Source organism: Hippocampus zosterae, chromosome 5, assembly GCF_025434085.1.
Source record: "Hippocampus zosterae strain Florida chromosome 5, ASM2543408v3, whole genome shotgun sequence".
Lineage (NCBI taxonomy): Eukaryota > Metazoa > Chordata > Actinopteri > Syngnathiformes > Syngnathidae > Hippocampus > Hippocampus zosterae.
The window spans coordinates 6,698,216-6,711,537 of NC_067455.1; positions in this window are offsets into that span (position 1 = coordinate 6,698,216).

The window sequence follows — 13,322 nt, forward strand, 5'->3', positions numbered from 1 at the left end:
TGAATGTCGTGGCCAAAAAATGCTGAAAAAGGTCCACATCAAGTCCACACGACGTAACAACAAACACAAAGTGACAAAAGAAACACAAGAACAACAAAAAAAGCAAGGCTCATGAGAGCACTTGCTGACGGCTGCCTACTCGGGCGCCATCTTGACTGTTAACCAAGCCACTTTTCATCCTCAAGCTTAATATTTGAGTTGAGACTCATATCATTGTATTTTCTTGACTTTGGCGCAATAGGATCAGGGCGGAAGAGTAACTGAATTCTAGGGGTACCTCACAGCAGATATTCATTCATTTTGGTATCCATCTTTTTTTTTTAATTAAATGTTGATGAATTATTGACGCCAGTGTCGCTTCAACTTGATTTTGCAGCCAGTCGCAACGGCTGCTCATCAGGAGGCGAGCACGCCGAGGTGCTGTAGGCTGTAGATCATTTCTGCACTTTATGTCCTTTTTTTTTTTTTAAAGCACACATTGCTCTGCGAGGAACACTTAACCTGTTCGGACTTGTTCTCCGACCTATTATTGATCCTCCTAAATGGCCGACGTGAACATGTTGTCTGGAAAGAAAAAACAGAAATTGGCCAAAGGAATTATTACTGCCATTACTACAGGAGGGGGCAGCCTTTTCGAATGTTGGATTTCAACGGTAGAGGAAGTGAATTATTGTTTGCTCGTTTGCAAGAGTGCCACAACACTTGGGAATCGGACATTTCTTTCCGCCGATGACATGCCGGGTTCTTGGACATTGCAGCGGATCCTTACAAAGTTGTCCATTTGATTTTTTTCAAGATTAGTGTCTTACCGTGCAGCCTTTCCTAAAAAAAAATAGAAGTATTGAAATCGAGGCCCTATTTCTCGCTCCTAATCACCAGTTTTGCTTGAATAAATTCAATTGATTTAGTTCTCGCCACCCCAGTATGCCATTGCCATAATTCTTGCGTCCACTAGATGTCCACTGTGACTACTCGTCACACTTGCGACTTTTTTCCTTTGGACCTTCTCTTTTTATTTGGACAGATGGTGGAATTGTCTTCTTTTGTCAGGGCGCCGTAATCATTCTGTCCAACTAATCTGAGCCACTGAAATGCGTTTTATTTGTATCTGATTTGCTATTTCATTCCGCCTAGAGCGACTCCATTCCGCCTTTTATCCAACAGAATTAGACACATAATCAATGGTGATGATACCTCCTGTGGTTTGGTATCAATACGCTGCTAGGTGGATGGCAAAATGCTGTCTAATGATACCTCGGCCCTCCATATTGTACTTGGATGATCACATTACCGTACATGAGTTTCTACAGTGCAGTTTAGGTCACAAGCACAAGCTGCTGATGATTTGGCCTTTGTTTGCGTCTGTTTTTGTGGGAAAGATGATCTTCAAGGGCAGCGCGGTGCTCAAGTGGTGAGCACGTCTCCCTCACAGTCTCAAGATTGAGGGTTTGAATCTGAACTCTGGCCCCACCCACCCCGTCATCCAATGCTTGCGTGGCGTTCTTCTTCTCACGTTCCCAAAAACATTTAAGCTTCAATGGAGACGCCAAATTTCTCTGTAGGTGTGAATGTGGGATTTGTCTTTCTGTGTCCTAAATTTAGCTCTGATTGACAACATTTTACCTTCGATCCTAATGAGGAAAAACGCAATAGAAAATAGATTCATGATCTTCTCTTCCTACCAGAGCTAAATCCCGACAAATGGCATAAATACTGATCCAGCATAAGCAGTATAGACCGCTGTGTGTCTGCGTGCGCGTATGTGTGTCCATCCCCAGTGGTGCCGGATGTATATTTCATCGACAGCAGGTCTGTTTGGACCACATTTGGAAGCGCCTCGGGCCTCAAGACCAACTTTCTCGTTCTCCTCTTTCGTAGGTTGACTTCCTTGCCCTCGCAGCATTCGCCCGTCTCCAGGCCTTTTTGTGTGGCCAAGGCGGCGAGTGCAGCCAACTCTCCCAGCCCCTCCCCCCCCCCCCCCCCCAATGTCCACATACGCATTTCCATCTCAGCTACAGCCCAGCAGATTAGTAGCCCAAGGCTCCTTGAAGACATCCCCTGTTGTTGCTTGTGTGAGGGGGGTTCAATCCCACCCCCCCAAAGACGTGTTTGAGGCTATAAGGATTCCGCGGATGAATCCTGGATGAAGGAGCCCGATTGTCAAGTGCTGCTTCTCAACTTGAAATCCTCATTTACTCGCCTCACACTTAGAAATGTCCTTTATATAAAACAAACACTAGAATGTATCTCTAATTCATGAAATCGTCATCGAAATAAAATTAAAATTAAACATGCTTGCGTTTCAAAAATAAGGATAGTTAGGTGACCCCAAACTTTGGAATGTTACTGCTTTTCTTTCAAAATAAGAACATTTCTAAGAGACCCCAAAGTTTGGAACAGTAGTGTTGTACATTCTCAAACTGGAGAAACGTAACAGGTTCAAAATCAGAACCTTGCTGAACTCCACTTATGTTCATTTTTCTGAGAGTCGCCATTGGGTAAAGTTAAATGCTTCTCATGTCTCTCTCAACTAATGGTGACTATGATCACTCCTTAAAAAGGCTTTTCTTGGCAGAGGATTTGTAAATTAAAACTGTGTCATTGTAAAATTGTCTAAAAGGTTAATTGGCTCCAATAGAGCAACAATGAGGCATCACTTTAGTTGCTAACGTGCTGACTCGACGCAACTTTATTTATCTAGTGCGATCAATCACGACAGCCACAGTTGTGCCAAAGGGCTGTCCGCAAAACCTAATAATAATCATAAATAATAGTCACGAAAAATGCACCAGAGCTCCTTTTGCATCGGCATTTCGTATGCAGGAGGCCAGGAGGTGTGCACTGATTGCTCCAGAAAAGCAAGATGTCTGTCGAGACGGTTTGACCACAAACACGACAGCGCGCGTTGCAAGTGACCTGGTACATGCGGGGCCCACTTCGGCTAAATTGTGGCTGAATTATTGATACAGTTGGCGTTGTTCCGCTTTGCGAGTGGGGGCATGAAAGGGAGCCAACATGGGAATGGTCTGCTAATTTTATATGGGAGCCTCAGGGCACATTCCTCCCCGTCAACACCGAACATATTGACTGTGTGTGTGTGTGAGAGATTGTATAGAATATAGGTTTTGCGTGTGTGTGTGTGTGTGTGTGTGTGTGTGTGTGTGTGCTTGACGTGAAATGCACAGCTTGGACGTATTGTGTGGCTAAGTGCAGCGAAAGACGATGTGCTTTTTTTTTTCCTCTCGTTAGCACGCTTGCGGCGAATCTCACTTTGCCAGCGTGATGACATTGACATAAGTACATTGTATTTATATATATATAGAACTCCTCATAGAATGGACTCACAAAGTGCTTTACATGTTTAATTAAAAAAAAACATACTGGATTTAGCCAAGTCAAAAATTTATTTTTTTAATCAATAATTGAAAATATTGATTTTTGAGAAAAATCTAGAAAAAAAGTGCCCCACTAAACCAAGCAATGTTGTTGTGTTGCTCACTCCCACTGTTTTATATTAAATGATTTTTTTTTATTCTGTAGGGTCGTAATTTGCAAGTTTTAAATGTGTAATGTGCATACATATTTTTTTGTATTCTAGTAATTATTATTTAGGTTTTTTTTGTCCCAAATACAAGCAACATTGGTAGGTGATTTACATGCATTATTTTAATTTTAACTTATTTTACGATGTTTCTCACGAACAAATAAAACAAAAGCGAATGAAATATTTTATATTCCAACACCAAAATATTCAACCAAACCATTAAATTTTGCCCAAGAAAAGTCTTTTAACTTCATGCCAACATAAAAGGTGAAACGCCATAGATGGACTAACGTGAATTTACATCGATGTTAGGCTATTTATAAACCAGTCAACAAGCACTACTCCATGCGTTGAAATCTCTTTTCTAGCGAATAATGCATTTTTAAGAATTGTGGAACAAGATGGCGAAATAGCAGGATGATTTGTGAGGCTCGGGATGAAACCGTTTTTGAGGGGTGGGGCTTGCAGGGCGCTTATGGTTGAGGCGGCAGCAAAAATGTAGCCGCGTCTTCCAAGGTCGATGACCATGGCTGAGCTTGCGGGCTAATTTCTCCACACGTCTTCAAAAGCCTTTGTGTCCGCCACCCTTTCATGGGTGCCTCTCTCTCGTGATGACCGTGCCTCGGGGCGACAGAAACACCTGGAAGAGGGGAGCCCACCTTGGCCGACTTCAACCGTGACCCCCTTTGCTTGAGGGAACCCTCGGGCGAGATTTAAACGAGCTCCCCCAGGTCTGCAACAGTATCTCCCCGCCCCGCCCCCCTACGCTCACTTTCCACCTTCTCCGAGAGGTGAATTGACCCCCCTCTGATGGCTAATTGTGATGACCATTTCAATGGAAGCTGGACACTTTTGGCAAACGAGGTGTGACAACGCAGCAAAAAAACAAAACAAAAAAAAACCTCCTTCAGGGGGGGGGCGTCTTTTTTGTCCTTTTCTCTGTTATCAGTCTTTTTACAAGTCACTGATGTGCATATCTGCTCTTGTCCGCGTTAAATACGATCACTCGCAATTTTTACAATCCTTTTTCGGCTTCCCCCTCCTCTTGTGGCGAGAGGAGCATACAATATACAGACTATTGATCCGCGCCCATCACAGCGGAAAAAAAGTCGGGTCGGGGAGCGAGTGGGGGGGAAACGGGAGTTGGGGGGAGGGGGGTACTGGACGCAGCGATCGATAAGTCCTACTCTATCAGCCGTTTCCATGGCAACCCCACAGAGGAAGGACAGAGGCTTGCCATGCATCCTGCACCTGTCCGCTCGGTGCAACTATTGCGCTAATGAAAGTGTCAGGCAAATGAACACGAAGTCAGCTTCCTCAATTCCACAAATTACGCTTGGTTAATAGTTCAGCACACTGAAGGACGCTCGAAGGCCCTGACGAGAATGTTGGGCATTCCATGTTTGTTTTTTGTTTTTTTGTGTGTGTGTTTTTTGTGGGGTGGTAAACCATGCACAGACGATGGTGTGAAATCAGCAGTTGCTTCCTGGCTCTTTTGTGCTTGACCCCAATTTTGAGGTCGAATAAGTGTGATCAATGCGGCGGCAATTAGCCTGCTCTGTGTGTGTGTGTGTGCGTGTGTGTGTGTGTGTGTGTGTGTATTTGTTTGCATGTGCCTGGAGTAGTGGAGCAGCTAGGTGCAAAGACGCTGGCCAGGTCAAGGTTAGACAGACAAACTGTCAATGAGTCTACTGACCCCCCCCCCCCCCCCCAACATAACCCACTCGACATCCAGTCTTTGGGCACGTAGAATTCACACGCTCTATTAGATTACAGTGGTGCCTCCATGAGCTACAAGACTTACTAGTTTTAAAAAAATATATATGAGCTGGTGTTCATCTGATTTTTTGTTTTGTTTTGTTTTGACTTGTGAACAAAATTTTTTTTGTTCCAGGTTACTGACTTTACAAACTTTGCTTCGGTGAGCTTGTAACCTGAAATGTTCACAAACTGAGGTAGTGTTTCCTGTCGAAATGAATGGAAATCCAATTAATCCGTTCCAACCTGAAAAAAAAACCCCTAAGATCCAAACGCTAGGCCATGCCGCGACTGTGTTTTATGTCGAAAATAGGATGTCGATTGATGTCACTTTTCGACGGAAATGTTGTGTGTAACTCCCACAACTTACACTATGGAACAAAGGTGAACTTAATTTTATCTCTAAACATTTGATCTAAACCTCTGACAGCTATTCGATATTTCAGTACTTTTTGCAAAACTTACTGTTCTCAAATAAGGAGTGCTGGAAATCTGTTTGAATGTAGCAAATACGACAAATAATAGAACAGAAAAAAAATTTGCAATCTACCGACACCTGAAAAATCGACTGAAGTCACACTACTGTACTTTATATGCTTATGCACCCCCCCTTCCCCCGTTTAACCCAAAAATGCTACACCCGGTCCGACAGGAACGCTTTGTTAATCATGCACTGTATTGATCACCAGGCAGAGACGTGGTATAGCAACAGAACCTAATCAACTGTGGCTGTTCTGAAGAGCCAGGTCCAATACAAGGCGCCCCCACCCCACCAACCCCCAGCCCCCATAATCATAGAACTGTAGCACCATGGAGCAGGATGAGCGATGCCGTGCCCCGGCGGGCCGGCGCACGCTCCGCCGTGTCCTTCAGTGGGTGCCGGCCTTTGACTCCCGGTCCACCTCATTGTTTGGGGGGGGGGGGGAGTAGAGCAGTCGATGCAATAGCAAGGGAAGGGGTGGGGGTAGATGACCCCCTGGGCTCCTGGCTTGCTTTGCCCTCCCCCCAACTACCCCACCCCCCTCCCGCCCCTCCGTCCCACCTTATGCCGATCAATGACAGTTTCATGTGGCTTCTCTGGGCCTGCAGTGACGTGTGTCCTATTGATTTATCGACTTGACTCCAGGCAAGCCAACCCTGAAGCTTCTTCTCTCAGTGAGCAAACAGAGTTTCAGCCAGGCACAAGCGTACATACACCTCCCCGCCCCCTCCAAAATGCCACCCCCCCCTTTTTTTTTTTATCCTCATGCCAAGTCATCTGCCTGTACAACTTGCCAAGCTGCACACTTATTTCCTGTGCTCGCATGTGTCAACGGGGCCCCTCCCTCTATTCTCTGGTTTCAGTGTCCCGCAGCCCCAGGCCCCCCCCACCCCCATGAATCCCCACCCTCACCACTGCCCGGGATATGTAAAGGGGGAAAATGGGGAAGCACGCATTTACAGTGGTCTCCGATTTCCAGAGGCAACTGTTCCACTTTTTTTTACAGTTTAACGCTTTTATTCACAATCACAAAGTCCATGATGCAACACACGTTATTGAAATAACATCACAGGATAATCACTCAGAATGTTTTTTTTTGGGGGGGGAGACATCCAATTATTAGGCTTTTGCTGTATTATCGCTATGCGTGTACTCACTCAAACCTTTCAGGGACAGCGGTCACCTCAGTGGACAACTTATCATGTTACCAGGTTGTCAGTATTAGTGCATGAAAGGGTTAAAAATACTTAACACGTTTAACATTTCTGACGATCAGCAGCAAGAGTTTTCCGAGCGAATCAGGGTGGGCTGGGGGGGGATACTTTTAATGCATCCCGAATTGTGTGATTAAAAGTGAGCACATCTTTTTTTAAAAAAAACAAAAAAAACAAACGAAAACCGGATCTCTCCTGACACAGTTGCTCGCCAGGCTGCACACTTGTTTCCCCTCCCTCCGCTCTTTAGTTTCAGTGCGCCCCCACCTCTTGCCCTGGACATGTAAAGAGGACAATGAGGGACACGCGCATTTACTGTCGCCTCCAATTTCCAGAGGCGGCTGTTCCACTTTTACGGTTAAAAGCTTCTTTTCTGCCGTGCGTGTCAATGTCATGCCTCTGTGGCCGTGCCAAGCCCGCCCCCACCCCCTCCTAACGCCCTTGTTTTTTTGCAAGGGTCCAGCCCATCCTTTTTCTCTACCCCCCCCTCCCCCCCACACACACACACACACGCACACACACCCCTTCTGGGTCTCTGGTGTCCAGTGAAAGGCCAGTGGAGTCAGGGAGGGCAGCTGGACACTCCCTGTGGCCTGGCATGCGCAGAGGGTGGATCTGTGGGGGGGGGGGGGTCAACACCATTAGGATGCTACGATGGCAGCTGGCCCTAAAAAGGAGAAGTTGGGGGTGAGGGGGGGGGGGTCAGAAGAGGCTCAGAGATCAGTGACCTGGCCACAGTCTCCAGCTGGGGGTGGCACTTCACAGCCCAGCTCCAGCCACGTGCTGGATGACCATCTGGCCCCCCCCCCCCAAACCCCCCCAAAAATGGTTGGAGCGTCATTTTAGTGGGTAACAAAAGTAATCTCAAAGTGGGGGGCACTGCAGCTGTCTGGCATCAAGTGAAGTGCATCTGTTGATGGGGGCACATTCTGCTTCCATCCTGTACCCCTCAAAAATGAACCCAGTTGAATGTTTCTCCTCAAATGTCAAGAGAGTATATTGAGGATTCTTACACCGCTGAGCTCAATTTGATTCTTTTTTTTTTCAGCCTTTGACATGATGATATTAACTTTGAAGATAAGCTGTGGAATTTGATTTCATTGCCCGTAATGAAATGAACGATTATCCGTTGAAAGCATTCCACCCGGTGCCTCGATGATGGGAGATTCCTGTTGGCGTGGACAGAATACTCAAATTGACGGTTAGGGTCGGATAATTTTACAATCTTTTATATCACAGGTGTCAAAGTCAAGGCCCGGGGGCCAGATCTGGCCCGCCGCATCATTTTATTTGGCCCGCGAAAGCAAATCAAGCATGTCAAATTCCATAATGCCTGCTGAAGTCTGAACCCAAATTTCAAATTGTCATGTAATCCACAATATAACAGTCATTATTCTTGACTTCTGATTATTCGTGGGAACGTGTAAACGGACACGCTCATCTCCACGAACAGGCAAAAATCATCTCAGAACCTTCAGACGTTCCTTAAAATCGACCCAACGCGGGATAATTTGGATGTCTGGCGGACTCTCAACGACAATGGCGACGGTCGTTCATACGCTGGAGAGAATTGGAGGCACCGGCGAAAGCCTTGAAAGGTTAGAGGGGTTTTGTAAATGAGGGGGTGCGGGAGGTTCCAGATGGATCAGCAGACCTTCTCTTGGCTCTTAGCTGCTGTTTCACTCTGACGGGCTCTGATCGAAGAAGAGATTAGCACTGGTTTCTTGCCACAGCTCTCCTCCTCCGCCCTCTGTCCTTCCCCCGTCCTTTCACCATCGCCCCCACCATCTCCACAAGCCTTCTGTCGGAAACTGTTTCAGGTGATGATGGCATTGTGTCCCATCCCTCCTCTAGTTGAAGTTGCTATCTCTGGGATGATTTTAACGTTGGAGTTGGAGCATCTCCAAAACCAAGAACCCATAGCCTTGATATTCATCTTAAGATCTGTGTACTCGTCGTACCATCCCCAGCTTGATGTCTATCGTCCTTTTTTTAACAGGCAGCATGTTTTTCAGGGACTTTCTGCACTTACCGTAATATTTGGAAAATGCCACCCCTCATTTCTGTGTTTCCACAGAAATCCACAAAAAAAAACCCCACAGAAATTCAATTTCTGTGTTTTGAGTTAAAAAACAATTCCTGAGTATCCGACTTAGTTCCTCCTGGCCACGACTTTCTGGAAGGCACAGGAACTGCTGAAACGGGACAAAGGCTGTGCCTGACAAATGCCACAAATATTTTATAGACGAGCGAACTAGAAATTCTACACGCGTGCAGGGATGTCTAATTTATACGATGACACGACACAATCCCGTCACCCGTGTCACAAATGTATTTGGTGGACCTCCCAAGTCATGGCTCACAGACCCCAGTTTCAGAACCACAAGCAGAACCATCCGACCTGGATGATCTTGCTTGCAGGGTCAAGAGTTATTGCACCCGGAGATACCAAAGTCCTCAAAAAGTGCTGAGAATTCCAGAAATGTAGAGCGTGGAGTGCGGCCAGTCAGCAATTCTTCTCGGCCCGTGTGAAAGTAAACCTCCCGTGAAATTTGATTAATTACCGGACCTCTGCCTCCTGATCCAAAATCAGATGCAAACGGAGGCCGAGCGTCGGGAAGGATACGTCAGCCTGTTCTTGTGCGGGAACGGCAGACCTCTGTTTTATTCATGTTCGCCGTGAGCGGTAAGGACCTTCCCTGCTGGCCTGACCACTATTGAGAGCGTTGACCTGCATTTACAGACATTCTTGTCTTAGTTCTATGAAACTATAATTTATGCGCAACATCGGATGGACATCGGATTATTTTATTTATTTATTCATTTATTCAGATTTTTAGCCTTCAGAATATGTGTTGTCTTGTTCATCCAATCCAGGCCAGGCACCCTCTAACTTAAAACGCTAACGAATCAAATTTGAAATTCATCACCACACGGCCAAATACCGGGCCCTTGATGACATCGGCAGTTTTGCATCCTCTGATTGGTGACAGCAAAACTGTCCCACTCGCAAAATACATCTGTGGCGATGGGCACGCATGAATACATGAATTATAATTAGCGTCCCTGGTGAATGTGATTGAGTTTACATTTCGAGTGTGTTTGTCGTGTTATGAGATAATCATTCATTCATTCATTCATCTTCCGAGCCGCTTGATCCTCACTAGGGTCGCGGGGGTGCTGGAGCCTATCCCAGCTGTCTTCGGGCAGTAGGCGGGGGACACCCTGAATCAGTTGCCAGCCAATCGCAGGGCACACAGAAACGAATAACCATTCGCACACACACTCACACCTAGGGACAATCTAGAGTGTTCAATCAGCCTGCCACGCATGTTTTTGGAATGTGGGAGGAAACCGGAGTACCCGGAGAAAACCCACGCAGACCCGGGGAGAACATGCAAACTCCACACAGGGAGGCCGGAGCTGGAATCGAACCCGGTACCTCTGCACTGTGAAGCCGACGTGCTAATCACTGGACTACCGGGCCGCCCATGAGATAATCATTGATTCTGAATTGCTTTGGTTGATCGACATGGCACAGTTGTGTGCATTTTTTTTTTTTTTTAATAATATTGATGCTTGCTCTAGTTGCAGCCAGGGTAATTATAATTTCGGAATTTTCATTGTTGTTATGAGATTTATTTTTTTAAAAATTTAGTTTCAAATAGTTTTCAGGGCAGCTGTGATATATTTTATGAAACTAAAGGTTTAGTGGCGGGGGTTTGTTAGTTTTAGTTTTAATTTCTGTTATTTTTGGTGTGTGTGTATTACATGGTAGGTAATATGCTGTAAAACGTAACAAAAATATTATTTGGATAATATTTTAAAAGCAATCACTCATCCACAGAATTGATATAAGTGCAGTGCATAACATCGCTTGGAAGGGGAGATTCATTTCTTTGAGTAAAGCACGCCTGCCATGTTTGCCAAGTTGACAACCTAGCCTACTGATTTGGATGCTCACAAAAAACAACCTTGCTAGCGTCTTAGCGGCAGCGCAGTCAGCATCAGGTGGAGAGAGGATGAATGTGCATACGAGGACATGTGGAAAACCGCATCGTCTTCATTTGGGAGGAACGAGGCTTGCTGAGGTGGGGGAAGGGTGTGGTGGATTGGGGGCATGGTGGTGGGGGGCAGGCAGCTCGCTGGCTCGGGCCGAGGTGTATCGATTGATTTCCCAATAGCCTCTGGTCCGCGAGCGGCGAACCCTGGCCCCGGTTGCTAGGTGACCGCACCGTCCGAGATGGAGAGCGAGGTGATGGAGGGTGACAGCGGCGCACGGGGTCAGGGGGGGGCGCACTGGTCATTTTCCATCCGGACCCCTTTGGGATTCTGCCGACATGCAGATAGTGCAGCGGGAAAAAGACGGCCATCTTTCTATCTGCTCTCCCGCTATCTCCCGTTGATGGCGAAATAAAAGCGTCAAGCTTTTATAGACATGCTGTACTGAGTGCTCCTTGAAAGAAACTGCAAATGTTTATGGTGGTTATCGAGAGCAAGCTTATATGAACTATTGATCCGCAGTGGCCGGAGGTAGCCAAGTAGAAATACTTCATTATTGTACTTGAATGTTTTGGAGGGATGGCGGGTTTCGGGTATTTTATCTGTACTGGAAAAGTCTTTTTCTTGACAATACTTTACTTTTACTCCTGACATTTGAAAACAGATAGATTGACTTTCCACTCATTGTCAAAATAGGCTCTTTTATTTCCCTCTGCAGAAGACGACACTGCAGTTGAGATTTTGATTGATTGATTGACTGATATCTTGAGGCCGAATGAGGCAATGGTATGAAGTGAACGTTAAGAATCAACAATGATGTCAACGGATTCTGAGAAGCAAGCCATTTCCCATTCCTGACCTTATTTCAGTTTCTCGTTTGACGGCAACAAGAAAGACAACGCGTTCGTCTCCCATCTTAAAAAAAAAAAAATCACCATCTTCTTGCGTTAAAAATTCTCCGTCTAATCGGAAAATTCTTCAGCTGTATCTTTTTCAGTGTGTCTAATTTTGTGTTTGTTTGCTTTTAACCCTGGAGAACCCACGGGGTCCAATTTGACCCCCATAAATTCTGACAGACAGAATACTCCGAGGAAAATTGACGGTTAGGGTCGGATCATTTTACAATCTTTTATATCACAGGTGTCAAAGTCAAGGCCCAGGGGCCAGATCTGGCCCGCCGCATCATTTGATGTGGCCCGCGAAAGCAAATCAAGCATGTCAAATTCCATGATGCCTGCTGAAGTCTGAACCCAAATTTCAAATTGTCATGTAATCCACAATATAACAGTCATTTTTCTTGACTTCTGATTTTTCATCGAAACATGTAAACGGACACGCTCATCTCCACGAACAGGCAAAAATCATCTCAGAACCTTCAGACGTTCCTTAAAACCGACCCAACGCGGGATAATTGGGATGTCTGGCGGACTCCCAACGACAATGGCGACGGTCGTTCATACGCTGGAGAGAATTGGAGGCGCGGGCGAAAGCCTTGAAAGGTTAGAGGGGTTTTGTAAATGAGGGGGTGCGGGAGGTTCCAGATGGATCAGCAGACCTTCTCTTGGCTCTTAGCTGCTACTTAAATCCCAAAGGGTCAAATTTGGCCCTGCTCCTAAATTAGAATTAAAGCAATCAATATTTGAAAAAAAAACATATTTTGGTGTTCAGTGAACACACAGCAGACATTTAATGTACAATTCATCATTTTCCAAAGAAGAAAATGGTTCTTGGGTTCTCCAGGATTAAGTCAGAGCCATTGGCTAGCTAGCGATCAAAACTGGTGTTGCGCAAAATAAAATTAGCAGCGTCATAAAATGTCAATTCAGTTGATACTTTTCAACGTTTACGGGTGTAATAGAGTTCAATTATGACTTGTATTTTTACCAGAGTCTTTCAAGAGTATCTGTACTTCTACTCAAGTCATTTTTACTCGCCGCCGCCCGTTCATCAGACACCAGAGCGCTCAGTCGCTAAAATAAAAACACTAACTATTTTTAGTTGTGTTTTGGTCCCAGAGGGCTGTCAGGACCCCAGAACAAAAGAAAAATTCAGTAAACATGAAGTGGCCCTAATCTATAGCACATATTCCACAGTGATACATGATAGCGCCAGCCAGCACGACGCTCTTCTACATATCGATCGCTTGACCGCTGATGAAAAATTATCTAGAAGAACGAGGAGGGAGCGGAGGAGGGTGCAAAGCGGCGGGAGGGGGGGTGGGATGTAAAGAGGGAGATGAATGTAAAAGGATCTACATCCTACTGTACGCTGCTAGCGAATTTCCCAGAAGGCACAACGAGGGAGGGGGGGGCGAGGGTGCCTT